The sequence below is a fragment of the Pinus tabuliformis genome, chromosome 8 (genome assembly GCF_031772625.1).
Source record: "Pinus tabuliformis cultivar Carrire ecotype Pingquan chromosome 8, CPIR1, whole genome shotgun sequence".
NCBI lineage: Eukaryota > Viridiplantae > Streptophyta > Pinopsida > Pinales > Pinaceae > Pinus > Pinus tabuliformis.
The window spans coordinates 1,688,565,837-1,688,587,546 of NC_142294.1; positions in this window are offsets into that span (position 1 = coordinate 1,688,565,837).

The following is a 21,710-nucleotide window of genomic DNA, read 5'->3' on the forward strand; positions in this document are numbered from 1 at the left end:
ATTGATTATTTCATTAAATGTTTCCCACTCTTTCTGTAGCTCAGTTCTTACTAGCTTTTTTGGCTGGGTGAAGGGAGCGGGAACCTTCACCTGTGTTGGCAACAAAACTTGTTGTTCTGGGTTCTCCTTAGATTGGGTAGTATCCCTGATTGACACTTCACTTTTATTATGGTTTCTCTCTGACCGTTTAGACCGTTCTGGTGATTCTTTTCCAGACTTAGACTTGGACTTGTCTCTCCCCAAGCTTCCACTTATACTGATGTTGGGAGTGGGCTCCCTTATTGGTTCTAAGTGCAACTTGTCGAACGGGAGGTTTGCTAATCTCCATTCTCTGTAGAGTTTGAACTCTATTTTACGGTCCATTAACTTATTAGGAACATATAAGGGAAGTACATAAGGGGAAGCAATGCTTTCAAATAATCTGATATAAGTGAAAAACTCTTCTCCGAATCATCTTCTAACAGGGAGAATATCAATTTCAACTTCGGGGGAAAATCTTGGGGCGTTTTTATTATAAAACATTCTGTGAAGGGGTAACATAACTCCATGGAAAATTCTATAAAAATATCGAGTAAACTTGGAATCCTAGAATTCCTTATGGTAGACTTGAATGGGCAAGGGATTCTATATAGTCCACTTCCAACCCATGAGAGGATATCTAGAAATAGAATAGATTGCATCCATGACATAACCAACTAAAAATAAAGGAGGATAAATCCTCTCAGAGGGAGTTCTTTTAAACCGATAATTCCAAATAGCCGAGGCTAAGTTATCAGACAATATCTGGGCCCAATCCATAATAGTGGCTTTGGTGGCTGCATCTAATAGGGGTAGCCACTTGGATGAAAACTTGTTGATCTCAGGCCTTCCAAATAGCCTACTTAGCATTGCAGTAGCAAAACAATATGGAGAGGAAAGGGAACCAGTACTGTACATACCATATTTGTCCTTTTTTAATGGCTCCTCCTTCGCTGACCAACTTTTGGTGCATTCCACCAAATCTTCATTCTCTTTGGTGAATTTCTCCACGAATTACTTGTTGTGGCTAGCCTGTGGTTCTGGTAAATGATACATAAGTCTAAAATCCTGTGGGGTAAATGACCTAATAAGCTCCTGGTTCCGAGACTTGAATTTCCTATTTGTTATATCAACGTTGTCTAATATCCACATGACCATTTCTATATAGGGAAGTATTTTAGGCCTTGCTACTATGCGATGCAAGAATGAGCATGCAAGTTCAGTAAGTGATGCTTTAGATGACCTGCGTGCATCTGATGAAACTGTAAATTCCATAACTCTGGGGTTTTCTTCTTCTAGTAGACTCTCATGCCTTCCCAAGTGGATATGTTGGCTTCTCTAGTACAGGTGGTGTCTGTAAATAAGGGCGTCATCTCTGTTTTCTCAGCAACTGGAGCTTTTCCCTTCTTTCCCATTACATTCTTCACACTACTCTATATATTGTTCTACTTGTCGCTCCTGCAAGTTCACAAGTAAGGAACGAATAATGGTAAGTGATAAGGTGACGAGAAATCTCTTTAATTTCAAAATCATATCAAATATATCACCCTACATGAAACAACCTTTCGATCAGATCTAATTCTTTTCTCATAAATGACCATCAATAAACCACTAAGTTGACTTTAACGCCCATAACTCGGTATCGGATTATGAGAAATATTTTATTGAACAATGAGCCTTGTTGATCTGTGATAAAGCAATTTTGTGATTTGCTTCGCAATATCACAGATTGCAATATCACAGATCGCCATATGGCTAATCCTTTTTGTTAACAATCATTTATTTCTTTATGCGACTGTGAGATGTGATTTACAAGATGCTTTATCGCATATCGCATGATCAGGATGTTTTATCTTAGGTGGTGCTTATGGCATATGAAATATGTGTCTGTAAGGTGCTCGATCTCGCATCATAGCATTTTTGCAATTTCGAAACTTTGTTTACATGCTATCCTCCTTTACCCTTTTGTGATGCGATGTTTATTGTTAAGAGAGTGATTTTATTTCAGACTTATCATAATACTTAAGATTTTGGGTTTATGAATGTTTTTCCTAAGCTTATGATAGTATTTTTTATTTGAAGGGAATTATAAGTGCTAGTTCTTTCTTCTTTTTAGAAGGGTCCCCATTTATTTAGTGTTATTACTAATACTAAAGTAAAAAAAGGGGGGTTGTTGCTGGTGACAACAATTGGCGATTCACTAGGAAGAACTAGTTATCTCTGATTATCTTTTCAATTTTATAAAACTTCCAAAACAGAAAAGTTTTCTGGAAAATCAAACTTTATTATAGAAATATAAAGTGCATCATGCTCTTAACCATTAATGATAGTTTATTTCTCCCGTGATAATTCTAATTATCTTCTTCCCAAAGCTAGTCATTGCATTTACATCAGCCACTACTTGATTTATAAAGATAAAAACAAGTACATCTCTGTAGATCATTTTTTAGTATGCTCATTTGTCATAGGTAGAGCCTCTACTGCCAGCAGGCATTCATAGCCTCGATAGGTTACCTGTTACCCAACAATGATCCTGTATCCTACTTCAAGAAATATACAATTTTCAAAGATAATTCCATATCCACACTTATTGTCTTCATTTTCTTTTAATTCTTAAAGAAAAATTTATTGGTTTGGTGGCCAAATTTTGAGAGTGCCATTCACTTGATTTATAACTTTGCTCAACAAGCTACCTCGTGATGAAACCCCTTGTCTTTTGGTTGCAACAATATTGAGTCATCGCCCTGTTTTGGTATGTAGTTCTAGCAATGTCAACTAGTTAGAATCTCTATGATCATTATAAGTCAGCTCTTGTTGAGAGATCTTATTCTTTGAGTCTATAGTGCATCATTGGATTACTCTTTGAAACTTGTAATTCCCTAGGTGGGGAGGAAGTCATTGGTTCCTTAAGAATAGCTCTGGATGACAATTATAGAGTTTTTAAAGACAACTTTTCTACAGAGAACCTTTGTTTCGTTATTGATGCTTTTCATGACTGATATAAAACAAATTCCCATTAAAGGTTGTTTTTATCAAAATTCGTAAGTTTGAAACTAGTAAAATTTTTAGGCCTGTAGCATTTGACTATATCTTTCAATAATAATGATTAATTTTCCAAATCAGTTCTATTTATACACGCGAAAAAAAAAATTAAAAGAAACACTAATCCTTTTCATGAAATCCAAAGGTAACCATTTACAACCTATTTTATTATCAAAATAAAGCTATAAACAATAATTAAAAAAAATGGAAGAGGTCGTGTTCTATGGAAAGTATTTTTTAAGGATCTTCCCTTTAACAGGTAAAGATACTCTTTTTCGTACTAAATCTTGCAACATGAAAGTCGATAGACCTATAATTTCAACAACTTGGAATGGTCTAAGCCACATTCATTGGAATTTAGAATGCTTGCCTTTTTCTTCATGAGCCTTATCCCATTTCAATACCAAATCTCCAATTTGAAAATCCTTCCTAGATACCATGTTTGAATCGAAGGAAGCCTTTACTAATTCTTGATGATGAGCATGTGTAATTTTAGTGTGTTCATGTTGGTCTTCTAGCTTAGGGATATGCAGTTGTCTTAGTTGTAAAAATGAAGATGGTGTTTCCTTAATAAATTGAACTAAGGCTAAAGAAGGAATTGCTAGATGAATTGGGAGAACTACTTCTTTCCCATAAACTAAATTAAAGGGAGAACTGCCAGTGGAAGCCTTTTGAGTTATTTGGTCTACCCAAAGAGTATACATCAAAGATTTGTGCCAATTTTTATGATTCTGATCAATAGTTCACTTAACGATTCTGATTAGATTTTAATTTGTTGATTTGACCAACCCGTTCCCTTGTGGGCAATAATTAGGAGAATATTTAACCTTAAAACCTCTTTTAAGTGCAAATTCAGTCATAGCATTGCCAGAAAAATATTATGCATTGTCAAACATTAAAGCAGAAGGTAAGCCAAACCTGGTAATTATGAACTGATCTATGAAATCGGTGATATCCTCACCATTAGTTGTCTTGAGAGGAACTCCTTCTACCCATTTAGTAAAATAATCTATAGTTGTAAGGATGTACCTATGTTGTTTAGAAGAGTGAGGAACGATCTCACCTATTATATCCAATCCTCATTGATCAAATTGTTGATCAATATTGACTGGTTTCAATGGCAATGATGGTTTCTTCTGTCTTCTAGCCGCAGTTTGAAAAACTTGACATTTCCTTAGATAGCTATGTGCATCTTTAAATAGTGTAGGCCAATAGTATCCTACGCGCAAAATTTTATGTGTTGTTGCATCTTCTGTATAATGTCCACCCGATGATCTATCACGGAGTTCCTGCACCACTTTTTTAGCTTCAGATTTCTCAAGACATCGAAGAGGAACAGAATCATAATTCATCCTAAAAAGCACATCGTTTACGAGTTGATACTGCTTGGATTTCAATCTTAGGGCTCTTTTTTTTGTATAATTCACATTTGAAGGAGCATATCCATTTTTTAGATAAAACATGATATCAACATATATAAATTTAATATCGTTTAGGCTTACCTCATACATTTGTACCTCTTGATTAGAAGATTGTATTTCAGAAATAAGCGATGCACCAACAAACATCTTGCAAAATCCTTGACATTTTACAATATTTACTGGCTTGATCTCAGTGTCATATTCTTGTAGGGCATTGACCCAATTTTCTCTCTTTTCACCCATGTCTTTCTGCACCAAGAGATTTCTTACCACTGGAAATGGCACTATTATCTTTGTATGAGTCATAAGAAGAAAGGGTCTAAAATGTTTGATCGCTTCGAAAATAGCATAAGTTTGTTTCTCGACGTCAGAATAATTTAATTCAGCCCCTTGCAAATTTGAACTAAAGAAGGAAATTGGGCCTTCCACTTTGTCTTGATTGGCTTGCGTGAGTATTGCCGCATATGACTTCTAGAGGCAAATGTATACAAAATGAAAGGATCAGAAGAATTTGGAGTTGCTAGGGGTGGGGCATTAATAATCTCTTGCTTAATCAGATTGAACACTTTATAATCTGCTTAGCCCCATTTAAAGGGTGAATTTTTCATGATCATTGCTTGTAATGGTGACACAATTCTTGAGAAGTCTGGAACAAATCTTTTAACAAAATTAATTTTGCCAAGTAAATATTGCATTGCTTTCTTATTATGTGGTAAGGATATTTCAGAAATTTCCTTAATTCTATTTGGATCAATATGGATTCTCAATTTTGACACTATAAATCCAAGAAGTTTTCCTTCACTTAATGCAAAAAGGACTTTTTTGGATTAAGTGAAATCCCATACCTTTGACAATGTTGGAAGATCTGCTTTAAGTCTTTGAGGTGATTACCACGTTTTTTAGAATATATTGTTATGTCATCCAAGTAAATCACCATTGATATTTTTTACTAATCCCTTCAATGAAATATCCATGGCCCTTTGAAATGTGGCGCCAACGTTAATCAGCCAAAAAGGAATCTTTTGATATGCATAAGTACCCCATTTAGTTCTGAATGTGGTTTTTAGCTGATTGTCAGGATGGACCAAAACTTGGTTGTAGGCAAAGAAACCATCTAAAAGGGACATTAATTTGATCCTGCAACTGCTTTCAATATTTGTTCCATAGGAGGGAGGGGAAAAGTATACTTTTGGCGGGATTTTTTAAGATTTCAAAAGTCAATACGAATTCGAATGTCTCTGTTTTTCTTTCTGACTGGAACCAAGTTGGAAACCCATCTAGAATGTCAAATAGGAAAAATAATTTTAGCTTTCAATAATTTATTGAGCTCAGATTTAATCTGACTTTCTAGCTTAGGATGGATCTTCCTCAGCTTTTGTTGGACAGGATTTTAATCAGCTATCATCAAGATAGTATTCTGAATGATTGAAGTGTCATAAGTCTTAAGGTCATCGTAATTCCAGGCAAAGACACTTTTATACTATTTCAGGAGCCAAAAAAAGGCTAATTTTTCTTCTGGGACTAGGCCAAGACCTAAGTTGATGTTTTCTGGCTTAGTATTAGTTCCTAGATTTAATAATTCATAGTTGAAAGTTGAAATCTGGAGTTTTGAATTGGTAGACCTTTTGAATTTGTCTTTAAAATCATATAGGTCTTCCAACTTGACTACATATTTTGGTATGGTATTATTGGTGCTCTCTTGTTGTAACTGCTTATCATGTTGGTCCTCATCAATTATCTAATTAGCGTAAGATCCTTTTGATGTTAGGAAACATACAATATTAGGTTCATCGTTAAAAATTCTCCATTTGGTAGCATTATCAAGGATGGAGGGCCTAAAGATCAATTTGATTAAGAATCTGTCTGGGTTGTAGTCTTCTAAGGGAATGAGCTTGGAAGCTACATTAGCCTGGAAGTTAGCACTAACGTTTTGGAGTCTGGGAATGGATGAAATATTGAATGCTATAAAATTTTCAGTCAGATCTTACACTAAAGATTGATAATGCTTTAAATGACCTGATACACAATGTGTAGTATTTCTTACCTGTTTAATAACAATCTTAGATTCTCCAAATAATTGTAGATACTTGAGGTCTAGTTCCATTGCCTTGTACAGACCTTGTACTAGAGCTTCATATTCTACAGTGTTGTTTGCGCAATCGAACTCGAGTCTACAGATTAGCATGGTTTTATTCCCTTCTGGACTAACTAATACACATCCTGCTCCTCCTCCATCATTAGACTTAGATCCCAAAAAATATTTTCCAAAACAAAGATTTATTTACAAGACTATCTACAAAATTAACCCATTTAGAACTATATGTTCAACAAAAGTTTTCTACTTGAGAAAAAACAGAATGTTCTAAATAAGGCGATATGAGCATTAAAATTTACTAAGAAAGAGTCAACAAAAAGTTGCCAATTATATTCATACTGTATGTTATAGGTTTATTTTCTCCTTCTAGTTCCATCACTATGTGTTTTTGGTGTCTTTCTCACTCAACCTTTATTTGATTTGGTTTACCATTGTAAGGGAGCGACATGTGTGACCAGTCAGTCACAAAGTATTCATGAAGCTTTTCAGACCAATCCCTGCTAAGAATTAAAGCATAAAATTCAGGAATGTCTGCGACTAAAATATCAATGACTTAACATACCTTTGGATTGGATGACAACCTTATGGTAACTTGATTTAGTTCACCAATTACTTCAACCTGTGATCGGTCCCACTAAACTATGCGTACTTCAGATTTTTGAGGTTGGACATTTAACTTTGCACAAATTGTTTTAGGAAAAATATTAGATGAAGCTCCTGAATCTACCAAACAATTATGCAAGTTTTTATTGAAAATTTCATAAGTAAGAAGGAATGGGGGGTACGGGATTTTTACCTTCCTCCAATTAAAGCAATATCATTTGGGTCAACTTTATTTTCCATATTAGTTGGAGGTCTTCCCATCTCATGAGAAGCTTGCGATATTACAGTGGCAGGAAGAGGTGCAACGGGTATTGCATGTAACTCTTTCAAAAGTAATTTCCGTTGATGTTTTAATTTGCTCAGTTCATGAAAAGTAATGTCGGCCCTAGTATTCTTCATGTCTTCAATGATATTATACTCCATCTCATCAGAAACAATCAGCACTTTAGCTGGAGTTGATGAATCAGATTGGACTGGGCTTGTTTGAGTCATTTTTGGTGATGATTTCTTACCTGCGACTTTATCCTTGGTTATCAAGCTTGCGCTCTTCTGTTTAGAACTAGGTTGTGGAGGCTCGAGTTGATTTCTACTTTTGGTACTAACTGGTGATGCCTCTTGATCCTCTTCATTTGGAAGAATGAAGTCCCACATTCCCTATAGCTCTACAACTTCATCTTCATCAATAGGTTCTTCATTAGAAACTTCCTCTTCTTCTCCTTCAGATTCTGAATTTGTTATAGCATTGGGAGGCTTTGAATCAGCTAAAGGATTTTCTCTATAAGGCTTGTAGCGTTTCTTAGAAGAAGTCTTTGGTACTTGTCTTTTAATGTCAACCATTCGTCAGAGATGGTTTTTAAAAATTTCTGCAATCCTTCTAAATCAAATGGGTCCTTTAATTGCTTTTTCTTAGGATCATCTCTAAATGTAACCTTCTTAGATTTTCTTTAATCAACATCGTTTTTCTTTTCTAAAGCTAAGATATGTTTTTCTACCGCTATTACTTCCTTCATGTTTTCGGCCAATGTTGTCTTGGCAGCCCTATCAACAAAGACTGTTATGTTTGATGGTAAAGTAGATATGTACCATTCACTTCAAACTTCTTCGCTAGGCTTGGAAGTGGTCGGAATTTTATTCAAAATCTTGTTGAAATGTGAGTTAAAATCTTTGATAGGTTCTCTCGATTCAGTCTTAAGATTTGATAGATCATTGATTAATGTTGTTGTAGACCTATCATCGCTGAACTTTGTTAAGAATTTCTCTTGGAAAATGTCCCAACTAGTAATGGACCCTGATGGTAATGAAAAATATCAGGATCTAGCTGCTGCTTGTAAAGTATAAGGAAAAAGTCTAACAACAACGTCTTCATTTGTAACTCCATTTAAATAACATAAAGTTATTTATGTGTTCTTTTGCTAGTATGCCTGCTTCAAGGTTAAACTTGGGTAGCCATTTCTCAAGATGGGTTGGTAATTGACTCAAGGGTGAAAGCATTGAGATTGCCCTTCGATTATTCCATGAGTTTTGAGCCATCGTTGAACTACTAACAGAGGAAAGTGCAAATGAAGTCCCTTGTGGTAAGGATGACGATGTCGAAGTTCCAGTACTCTGATGAACAACAATATGAAGTGGAGGGATGGACGGTTGACTTTGCAATGGAGAAGTTGGAATGGATGTTGATGATGAAAGAGTCTCACTATCAGACCCTTGATATGTCTTCCTTGTTATTTTTCTTTTAGGCAGAGGTAATTCAGTTGGTTTGATACCAAACGTTTCCCTCTGTAATCTAGTAAGAGCATGAGAAGGATTGTATTGTGAAGTCACACTACCTTGAGATAATTCAGATTTTTGTGGAGATATGGAAAATACTTGAAGTTTATGGATCAATGACTCAACTTCAGGGGGTTCGATAGTAGATATATCTGAAATGTTTGGGTTTGTGGCAATGGTTGTTGTTTTCTCAACTTCTCGCTTAAGATTTAAAGACTCAGAATGCGATGGAGAAGTCAGGGGAGATGTTGAGGGAGATTTACTCTTAGAATGGTATTTAAATTTAGATTTACTAGCCATTCACAGTTCGGGCCCTCCTTCTAGTTCCAGATATGTTGAATCCCCAAAAATTGGGTCTACAAAAAAATGGTACCCACCCGGTCTGGACCTTAAAAGCAGCTCCTTTTCCGTTTGGGATGGTGGGTCCTACTGGTGATAATGGGACTAGTTTCCCAATTTGTTTGTGATGATAAGAGTAGATGTTTTCCTTCTTTAAAGATTTCTAAATAGAATTCTTTCAATCTAAATCTAATATAAATCATGCCATTTTACTCTAATGAACGAAAAAATCTAATTCTAAAACTATCCCGTGATTAAATTTTCACTTATGTGATCCAAAATAGTTTCTAATAGCAATTGGTAATAAAGATCATTCAATTGTTACAAGAAAAAAAATAATTAAAAGTGAATTGTTTCATATAAGAAATTATCTGAAACAATTGTGAGAAGCATATCACATAACAAGTTATACATACATTAAGCATAAACAGAATAGTCACCACTGTACAAAAGTTCCAAATGATAACTTAAGCATTCAAGATTTCATATATAAACAACTGAACATAACATATTACTTGACACATAAGCATAAATCATTAAGAGATAAAATTACCATTGATAACAAGTCCTACCCATGAGCTTCAACAATATAGGTTTATCCTCTCATAATTCAATATCTACTAAGAGTACAAAAATTCATTTCACTAGCAACCATTAAACATAGATATCAATAAATCTCATTCCATTCATTCATCAAAACCTCCGCAGAGGGTGTAGAAGTGCATGTTTTAAAGAAATGCTTCTGACAAATTTTTGGACCCCTCTCCAAATGCATGAGAGAGGTTTATATACTACTGACTAAATACTAAAAATAGTTTATTACAAAAATATAGGAGGAGGTTTAAATGATCGTCCTCATCTAAGGAAAAAATAAATACAAAATAAAACTAAAATTGTATCTAAAAATTAACTATGCATCGGTTCTCTGAGATCGCAAGCATTCAACATCAACTTCATGAGTGTCAGTTGGCTCACCTTCGATTTTAGTTGTTCTGCGAAAACAAAATAAACAAGCGTTGGCACTATTCTTTCGGCAGAATTTTTAAGGCATTTCAGAGTCATACATTGACTGTGTAGTTTAACCAAGTATTGCCAGTAAGTGTCCCAATTTAACTTGGTTAACTTCTTTATTGACTCTGCCTTTTCTTTAGCTTTCTGTCTCTAGCTTGTCTATAGTTTCTGTGCTTTTGGGAGAAATCCGAGAGTGGTTTCTAATATCAGGTTTTCTCTATGCATATTTTCATTGACACAGTCAATGACATTGCTTGTTGTTGTGCTACTTCTTCTTCTGCCTGTTCTGCCTTTTTTATCTGTGCATCCCACTTATTGAACAAAATTTGTTTGTGGGATTCATTGATCTTGAGTAACCCTGCTCTCTTTCCTCCCTCTTGATTCCTACCAATTCAAATAATTAGAATTTTATTTATCAATTAAATCATAATCAAGTCACAAATCCATGACTTGACTTGTGATTTTGTCTCTCATCTCACAGTGGGAGCTCCATTACAATATCCTTTGACAGAGTACCTCTTGCTGTTGTAAGAATTGGTCATTCAAGGCAAGGGCTTCTGAGACATATTATGTGACTTTGGGGTGATATTTATGCATTTCTAACATGGCCTGTAATTGATGTTCCTTTTCGGCCAAAATGCCTTCATACCCTAGCTGCATCTGTTGAAATTCTTGTTGTAATTTTTCTAATTTTTCTTCCGCTTCCCGGTTAGCACTGGCTTGATGTAACTGTTGCTGCAAAAATAGGATTTTTTCTTCTTTATCCTTAAGCAATAGTTGTACCTCAAACACTTTATCAATAGTAGTAGAAGCATAGGCTCCTGCGATCTGGGATAACTTAGTCAAATTTTCTATAGGATCAATGGTAGGGTCTCACCAAAGGACATCTAGTTGCTCTCCCTCAGGTGAGAGCACACTGTCTAATTTTCATTTCTTTCTCTAACTTCTTACCACTACTTTGTGTTGTGGATTGTAAAATACATCTAAAGGAGGGATCTCTTCTATCTTCAGCATGATTTCAGGTGATGGGGCTATGGGAATGTGCTCCGTTTTTAGAGCATTGATGATTGTTTCAATGACCATTTATGTCATTATCTGCATTGTATTCTCAAGTGTCTCCATGTTTTTCTACTCAGTATTAATTAATTCATTAAATGTTTCCCACTCTTTCTCCAGCTCAGTTCTTACTGGCTTTGTTCGTTGGATGAGGGGAGCAGTAACCTTCACCTATGTTGACGACAAAACTTGTTGTTCCGGGTTCTCTTTAGATTGGGCAATATCAATGATTGTCCCTTCACTTTTATTATGGTCACTCTCTGACCATTTAGACCATTCTGGTGATTGTTTTCCATACTTAGACTTGGACTTGTCTGTCCCCCAACTTCCACTTATACTGATGCTAGGATTGGGCTCCCTTATTGGTTCTAAACGCAACTTGTCCAAGGGGAGGTTTGCTAATCTCCATTCTATGTAGAGTTTGAACTCTTGGAATTCTGCTGGGCCAAATTGGATTTGGGTCATGTGCAAAATATCTTTAAATGTGCTCTTCTACTGGAAGATGTCGTCAAAAAGATCATCTTCTTTAGTGAATACCTTTATTTTAACAGCCATAGTAAAAAAAAATATTACATCAAAGGGATCAAACTGTCTCCCTGGAAATTGAAATAGTCATAGACTCAACATGTTTTCTACTTCTTTGAAAGCATGACCTAAATAAAATAGCGAAAAGGCCCCACAGGCCATAGGGAATTGCGGTTAGATTGCCTTTTTCTTGTCTTTTAATTCTCTGCTCATTCCTCCAACCCCATACGTTTGGTAGGCTATTTCACGAGCCATTAACTTATCAGGAACATACAACGGAAGTATATGAGGGGAAGAAATTCTTCCAAATACTTTGATATAAGTGAAAACCTCTTCTCCGAACCATTTTTCGACAGCAAGAATATCAATTTCAACTTCGGGGGAAAATCTTGGGGCGTCTTTATTATACAACATTCTATGAAGGGGTAACATAACTCCATGGAAAATTATACAAAAGTATGGGGTAAACATGGAATCCCACAACTCCTTATGGTAGACCTGAATGGGAAAGGGATTTTGTATAGTCCACTTCCAACCAATGAGAGGAAATCTAGAAACATAATAGATTGCATCCATGACATAAGCAGCTAAAAAGAAAGGAGGATAAACCCTCTGAGAGAGAGTTATTTTAGAATGATAATTCCAAATAGCCAAGGGTAAGTTATTACACAATATCTGAACCCAATCCATAATAGTGGTGTTGGCGGCCACATCTAATAGGGGTAGCCACTTGGATGAAAACTTGTTGATATCAGGCCTTCCAAATAGTCTACATAGCATTGCAACAGCAAAACAATATGGAGAGGAGAGGGAACCAGTACTGTACATACCATATTTGTCCATTTTTAATGGCTTTTCCTTTGTTGACCAGATTTTGGTGCATTCTGCCAATTTTTCATTCTCTTTGGTGAATTTCTCCACCAACTGCTTGTAGCTAGCTTGTGGCTTTGGTAAATGATACATAAGTCTCAAATCATATGGCGTAAATGATCCAATAAGCTCCTAGTTACGAGACTTGAACTACCTATCTATTATACCATCGTTGTCTAATACCCACTTGACCATGTCCATATAGGGAAGTATTTTAGGCCTTGCTGCTATGTGGTGCAGGAATGAGCATGCAAGTTTAGTAAGTGATTCTTTAGATGACCTGCGTGCATCCGTTGAAACTATAACTTCCATAACTCTGGGGTTTTCTTCTTCCAGCAGACTATACACGCCTTCCCAAGTGGATATGTCAGCTTCTCTAGTACAAGTGATGATTGCAAACAAGGGCGTCATCTCTGTTTTCTCAGCTACTGGAGCTTTTCCCTTCTTTCCCATTACGTTCTGCACATTGCTCTATATACTTTTCTACTTGCCGCTCCTGCAAGTTCACAAATAATGGTAAGTGATAAGGTGATGCGAAAGCTCTTTAATTTCAAAATCATATCAAATATATCCCCCTACGTGAAACAACCTTTCGATCAGATCTAAATCTTTTCTCACAAATGACCATCAATAAACTATGAAGTTGACATTAATGCCCATAAATCGGTATTGGATTATGAGAAATATTTTATTGAAAAATGAGCCTTGTTGATCTACAATAAAGCGATTTTGCAATTTTCTTCACAATATCATAGATCTCAATATCGCAGATCGCCATATTGATAATCGTTTTTGTTAACAATCATTTATTTCTTTATGCGACTGCGAGATGCAATTTCTGAGATGCTTTATCACATATCACAGGATTGAGATGTTTTATCTTAGGTGGTGCTTGAGGCATATGAAATCTGCAATATGTGATGTCGGTAAGGCACACGATCATGCATCATCGTGTTTTCGCAATTCCGAATTTTTTTTTACATGCTATCATCCTTTACCCTTTTGCAATGCCATGTTTATTGTTAAGAGAAGGATTTTATTTGAGACTTATCATAATACTTAATATTTTGGGTTTGCGGATGTTTTTCCTAAGTTTATGATAGTGTGTTTTATTCGAAGGGAATTATAAGTGCTAGTTCTTTCTTTTTTTTAGAACGGTCCCCATTTATTTAGTGTTATTACTAATACTAAAGTAAAAAAGGGGGGTTGTTGCTGGCCACAACACCCCCCTGAAATCAAACATCGTCCCAATGTTTCCCAGTCACAAACAATTCCGGATATGCTTCTTTCATATGTTGTTCATCCTCCCAGGTAGTCTCATCCAGTCCAAAGTGCTGCCATTGCACTTTAACCTGGGTGATGGCTCGTTTCCACAACATTACTTCTCTCTATTCGAGTACATTCTGTGGCTTGACTGAAAATTCTCCTTTCGGTTCAACTTCAAATAAACAGAGCCTAAACCAATTTTTTTCCTGTGATATCAAACTTTATTTATGTCTACCCAGTACCCTTTTACCTAAATATCTTGCCAACTGACTATATGCTTAGGATTGTAAATGTATCTTTTTAAAACAGACACATGAAAGACATTGTGGACCTGAATATGGCTTGGTAGGTCGAGTTGGTATGCCACTGGCCCAACCCTTGCTAATATTTGAAAAGGCCCACAAAACCGGGGTGCCAGTTTGTTGCACTCGCTCCATTATAGCGTACTCTTTTTAGCTCGTATTCTCACATACACATGAACGCCCACTTGATATTCTCTAAAACTTCTCTTCCTTTCAGAAAAATTCTTCTGCCTATCCTAGGCTACCTTTAAATTGCTTCGTACCTTTTTGACCATTTCTTCCATCTCTCTTAACATTTCAGGCCCCAACAAGAGTTTATCTTCAGGGCCCCCCAACTAGAGGGTGTGCAACATTTTCTTCTGTACAACACTTCAAATGGGCTCATTTGCATAGAGGTATGATAATTTTTGTTGTACACAAATCCAACCAAATGTAGATAATCTTCCCATTTTGATGGTTGTTGCATCACATATGATCTCAGCATATCTTCCACCACTTGGTTCACCCATTGGGTCTCCATGTCTGTTTGAGGGTGATAGGCAGTGCTGAAATTTAATTTAGTCCCCAACCCTCCAAATAGTGTCCTACAGATGGCTGATGTAAATTTTACATCACAATCAGATATTATCGTTTTTGGTAGTCCATGTAACCTGAAAATATTTTGCATGAAGATATTAGCAATCTGCGTTGCTTTGAAAGTGGATTGTATCGGTATAAAATGGGTTTATTTGCTTAATGTGTCGACGAGCACCATGATAGATTCATCGTTTCTTTTAGATTTTGGTAATCCTATTATAAATCCATGGAGATTTTATTTGACTTCCATTCCAGAATTGGTAGTGGCTGCAATAGTCTCGCAGGGTGCTGATGTTCCACTTTGACTTGTTGACATTCCAAGCACTATGCCAAATATTCTACTACTTGTTTCTTCATGCCTGACTAGTAGTAATCCTTCTAGAGTGCAGTAATCAATTTTTGGTACGCTGGATGTCCCGCGTAAGAACTCTTATGAAATTGATCCAAAATTAGACTTTTAATGTTACCTTGGTTGGGCACATATAGTCTTTTTTTGTATCTCAACATGCCGTCAACATCCATCACGTAACCTTACTGATATTCATTGCTGGTTGGATTTCGAGCTTGTTGTCCTATTTGCTAATGTCTCAGATCCTAATCTGCTACCTCCTTAATCATTTCAGCAAAGGTAGTCTGCCCTTCACTGCAAGAAATTTCGTATAGGAAATCTACCTTTCAACTTAAGGCATCTGCTACCCAGTTCTCTTTCCCTTTTAGATGTTTAATTTTGAAACCAAATCCACTCAAAAAATCCACCCACCGTGCCTGTCTAACATTTAGGGTAGGTTGATTAAAGTAACTAGTCAGGCTGTGGTGATTCATCATTAGCCGAAATTTTCTGCCCAACAAATAATGATGCCACATCTTTAAAGTGTGAGTAATAGCTGCCAACTCCAAATCGTAGGCAAAATATTTCCACTCGTGTTCCTTTAACTTCCTTGACTCATAAGCGATTACTTTACCTTCCTGAATCAGTACTCCTCCTACCCCTTCCTTACTTACATATGTGCACACCACATAATCCTTACCGGGATTTGCTATGCTTAATATAGGCGCAGTGGTGAGAAGATTCTTGAATTACTCAAAACCTTTTTGACATTTAATGGTCCATTTGAAAATTTTTCCCTTTTTCTGCAGGGAGGTGATAGGGTAGGCTATTCAAGAAAATCCTTCCACAAATCATCTATAGTAACCTGCCAACCCCATAAAAGATCTTATATCCACTACATCCTTCGGTACAGGACATTCCATTATGGTCTTAATCTTTTTGGGATCCACCGCAATTCCATCTTTAGTAATAATATGTCCTAAGTACTGAATTTGTTCCTTAAAGAAATCGCACTTGCTATATTTGGCATATAATCGATGTTCCTAGAGAGTTTGCAATACCATTCAAAGGTGTTCCTTTTGCTCCTCAATACTTCGAGAGTATATCAGTATGCTGTCAATAAAAATTAGCACACATTTGTCTAGAAATTTGTTATTCATTAAGCACATGAAATTCGTGGGGGCATTGGTTAACCCAAAGGGTAATAATACGAACTCGTAGTACCCACAGCAAGTCCTAAAAGCCATTTTAGCTATATCTTCCTCTTTGATTCTGATCTAATGGTATCCTGAACGCAGATCAATCTTTGGAAACATAGTAGCCCCTTTTACCTGATCGAATAGTTCATCAATACGGGGTAACGGGTACTTGTTCTTAATTGTCAACTTTTTTAGCTGACGATAGTCTAAGCACATGCGAAGGGTTTCGTCCTTATTTTTGACGAACAACACTAGAACTCCCCAAGGTGACATGCTGGGGTGGATGTAGTTTTTATCCAATAATTCTTGTAAATACATTTTCAGTTCTGTCAATTTCGGCGTGCTCATATGATAAGGATCTCAGGAGACCGAGGCTACTCCTAGCACCAATTCAATAGTGAAATCTATGTCCCTCTTGGGTGGCAGCCCTGGTATCTCCTCCAAAAACACATATGCAAATTCCTGAACTACTGGAATACCTTCTAAGGTGATGGTATTGTCCTTTGAGTTGGCATATCCGACATGAATAGCATATATCTAACACCCTTTTCGGATACATTTAGCCAATTATGAGGAGGTTATGGGCCGAATCTATACTGGCCTCTAAATGCCTTGCATCACTTGCTGCTTCCCAGTTTTTTTTGTTGTACAATTTATAATGGACCAACATTTTTCCAGCCTATCCATGCCTATCAATACACCATATGGCCCAAGTGGAAGTATGTTTAGATCTACCTTCAAAGGCTGAGCTGCTATTTCAAGAGGGCATTCATTGACCTTGGCTAACACACGTCTCTTGGCCCCTGTTGCCAACTGTACCAACCGGGAGTTTTTGAACTTGACATATTGTAATTTACACTATTCCATAACCTTTGGACTTACATAACTTAACATAGCTCTGGGATCAACTAAAATAGATATAGGGTGATTAAAGATTTTACCTTCAAATTCCATCATTGTCGCCTGATAATCAGCTTGATGGTCCTCGAGAGCGGCATTAATTTTTTGAATGCTCTGGGCCACATCTCCCATTGTAGACACCTCATGGATCTACAAAACCTGGTCCATAATTTTCTGATGAGGATATTTTTTAACATAATGAGGCCCTCCACATCCCCAGCCTTGCACTGGGGGTCTTGGTTTCCCTTCATTTTCAACTTTACCAGAGTGCTCACTGAATCTGGATTCAGCAGGTGGTCTAAATTTGAACTGATTTTTATGCACATTTTTGTTGTTTTTGCCTTTGGAAAACCCCTTGCTGATACTACTGTGATTTCCCTTGTTTCCCACGGAAATCTTGTTACCCTTCTTATTAGTCCACCTATTTCCTATGGGCTCTCCCTTCTACTTATTTTACTGATAGCACAACCTGGACTTATGTATAACCTCATCCATCATTTTTGGGTTATCAAACTCGATTCTCTCTCTCATTTCTATAGGCAGACTGCTAATGAATCATTGTACCTTAGCATTTTCCTCTCGTATGTAAGGTACATATCAGAGTAAAGAGGTAAATCAGGTGATAAAATCATCCATTGTTTGTTGTCCAAGTCGCAGATCATGAAATTCCTTGGCTTTATCCTCATAAAAATGTTCGGTCAAATATCTTTCTTTGAAGTATTTTTGGAATTTCTCCCACGTTATCCTTTGTTTTCTTACACCACGTTCAATGTCAACCTCTTCCCACCACAAAGTAGCCTTTCCTTGTAGTTGGAAGATGGTCGGACGGGCTTTTAGGTTGTGATCATATTCATATAATTGAAAGTACTTGTTCATGTTAATAAGTCAGGCCTCGACTGCCTCTTCCAACTCTCCATCGAAATGTGGCAGTTTTTTTTTGAAACTCTCCTTATAATTCTATTTGCTGCCTTTTTGATGCGGGGTGCTCTAAAGAATTATTTGATTTCTCTTCTCAATTTTCTTTCCCTCCTCCAGTTGCTTCAAGTTCTATGTGATAACATTGTTCTTGTGACACTCATTCATGTTCAAGGCTCGGAATCGACTGATGCTGATTCTTCTTATTAGACATAATTTTCATAAATTTTTCCTGCTCCATGGTCAGTCTTGCATTGTCCTCACACAGGCGGGCCATCTCATTCTTTAATTCCTAAACTGTTTCCAATATTGTAAGATTAGTGTTATTCACCTCCTCACCTGGCTGTATCCATATTTCAGTACTTGTCGTAGGTCCAAAGCCAACCATATTCCTGAGTGAAAAATTGTCCATTCTTATGCTGTTATCCTATACTTAATACATCAGTGAGTTAATTGTTAGCACCTAAATCTTCCTCAGGCTGAATGGAGGCAAAAATTAGGGTAACCACAAACCACGCTCAGTCTGGTAGCTAGCCCTACGAGAGTAGGAGAGGGATCTCTCCGAGTCATGATCAGTGAATGGATAAGAAAAAATGGTCTGAGATGACTTACAATGCAATATTTACCTTATGCTAGTAAGTGAAAGTGGATACAAGAAACGATTTTTATGAAATGACTGAGCTTCTGGGATGTTATGGGACCGACGCTCAACAAAGAACAAAGAATTTTAATACAAAGGCACAGATTATTCTGTGAGGCAAGGTAGGCAGAAAATGTAACAATTTAGTTTGAGGTACCGCAGCATGAATAGATTGCTAAAGAAAGTGAAAAGGGCATAGTGACATGAATCCTTTTCAACAGAAGAATAACATTGAAACATGAAATTTTCCCACGGACAAAGCAATAAAATTGAATTCTACCTAATCTCACTCAGAAAATTTCATTGGAAATGAACATGAATTGAATCATGAAACATATCGAAATACATATGAAAACATAAGAGACACAATTTCTACACTCACAACCACAAGAATCTCATGAAACAAAGCGACTGCCTTTCATTAATTCTCTGTCAAAAATACACAGTGAAGAAAGAAATTTTCTTTCCCACAGTCTCCCAGAAGTTACAAGCCGACAAACCCTTTGCAAATAACTTGCGTACAATGTATATAATGTGTGAGGAAGAAATAGAATGCCCAGGGGTTGGGAAGTTACTCAAATCATTACGAAATGGAGATGGAGAGCCAACCATCAGTTACAGGTGCAGCGTTCACAAGCATGAAATTTGGCTGGCATGACCCTTTGCATTCCTTTGCCACTTGGATAGATGCCCATCTGGAGATAAAAATCTTTAAATTCCAACTTTGGTTCCAAAAAGCCGAAGTGTAGATGAGTGGGCCCACTCGGAGAAGTCGCGAACCGAAATTTCGTGAAACGGGAGCAAAATTGGCAATTTTTTCTCTGTGCATCACGCTAATTTGGGGTCTATTTTGGGGCACATTCATGTGTCAAAAATGTGCCCAAGTGGGCTTGTTGGAAAGCCTGTCCTATCTACTTTCTAACCCAACTAGAATTTTTGAATTTGGCGCTCATTTTCCCCTCCAAATCTCCATTCTCCCAAGACTGCTTCCTGTGTGTCAAAAAAGGGGCAGAGAGGCCATTTTTTGGGTCTTGTTCACCTCCAGGAGACTCAGATCTTGCCAAAATTTCTTGTCCAGACACCAATAGTTTTGATTTTCCATTATGAATCCAAAAATGCAAACCATTCCTCATTTGGAGCTCTAGATCTTTAACGTTGCGCCAGTGGCGCGGTGCACAGGGAGAAAAAACATGTGTTTTGCCCAAAAATTTGTCAAATGACCGAAAATGCCCAAAAAATGCTCCAAATTTCTTGTCCAAGCACCAGCAGTCCTGATTTTTCATGATGAATCCCAAAATTTAAACCTTTCTTCATTTGGAGCTCTAGCTTTTTACCAAAGTGGCGCGACGCACTGGGCTTGAGGCGCGACGGATATAGCCTGTGTGTAGCGGTTTTTGCAGGAGACTTTTGGAGTCCTTCCCGGTGTCCCAATCAAGCATAGGATAGCTCATTGGAAAGGTATTTGATTCTAACTTTCAACCCAACTATAATTATTCAATTTAGAGTTCATTTTCCCTATCAAAAATTAAATCTCTCAAGAATGGTCAAAATGTGCCAAATGAGGCTGCCTCAAGGCAGAGTGCTATTGCAGTCAACTTTTGAAGGTGTTCCTCAACTCCAAATTGAGCTCATGATAGCTCATTGGAAATATATTTGTGTCTATTTATCACTTTACTTATCAAGTAAGTCATTTGGCTAACCAAGATAGGAGAAAACTTGATTTTCCCAAGGTCACTTTAGAGGTGCATCAATTCTTCTGAGGCAATTGTATTTTTGACATTTCTCTTAAACCATGACACCTGTGTAAAAGGTGAAGGAAATTTTTCTTCCTTTGCCTATTTTGGACAAAAACCTCTCTAAGTTTTCCAAATTCATCTTTTCTTGCTCAGAAACATCATTTGAGTGAAACCTATCCCGATGTGTGGGATAAGGGATTTGCCGAAATGAAGCGAAATGAAGGGGATAGGGGGCTTCTAAATTCTTGAGAAAATTTTTCGAAGTGGGGAGAGATGTTAGAAAGTAGGGGAAATTTGAATCTCAGAAATTGAGTGAGGGTAAGGGGTCCAAAAAGGCAAAACACAGGTCCAACCTAGAAAATTGCCAAGTTGTAGCAAGAAACTAGGGTTTGTGCGAAAAAGAGGAATTTGGGGGATATCAGCGATGGGAAGTGTTTGAAGGTATATTATGGATAGGGTAAGGTGTATGAACATCAGAATACAATTTTTTCCGATGATTTGACCCTCCAAGAGAAATTAGTTTCAAAACCCTACGAGAGGGAAATGAACCTTGCCTAGGCGCAACTGAGGCATGAACAAGGTGTAAAATGACCCAGTGGAACTTGACATGATGATGACAACCCTTTGAATGATGGCACACTCAGTTGAATGGTGACATGGACTGACATTTGGACAACTTTGACAAGGGTAAAATCAAACCCTAGACCTAATGCCTAGTGACCAAATTTTGCTTGAAGACACACTGAAATGACAAAATTTGACCTTGACATCTTAAAATCACTTTGTAAGAGAATGTTTGATCACTGGAGGAAGGCTGCAAATACTGACACTAACATTGGCTCCAATAGGGATGGCAGCTCCTTGGAGGTGCCAAGAACTGCAAATCTTTGGGTGAGCAGACAATGCCTTCGTCCATTGGGCTATGGAGTCTGTTATTCCGACAAACCAACATGACTCAATTTATTGACTGAAACTTGACTCAAAATGACTCAATGCGAACTGAAATGACTGAAAAACTTGACTCTGTGAAAAAGGAAATGACTCATGACTGACTTAACTAAAACAAGTATTTGCAAAGCTTGTTCAATGGCAGCAGTCCAT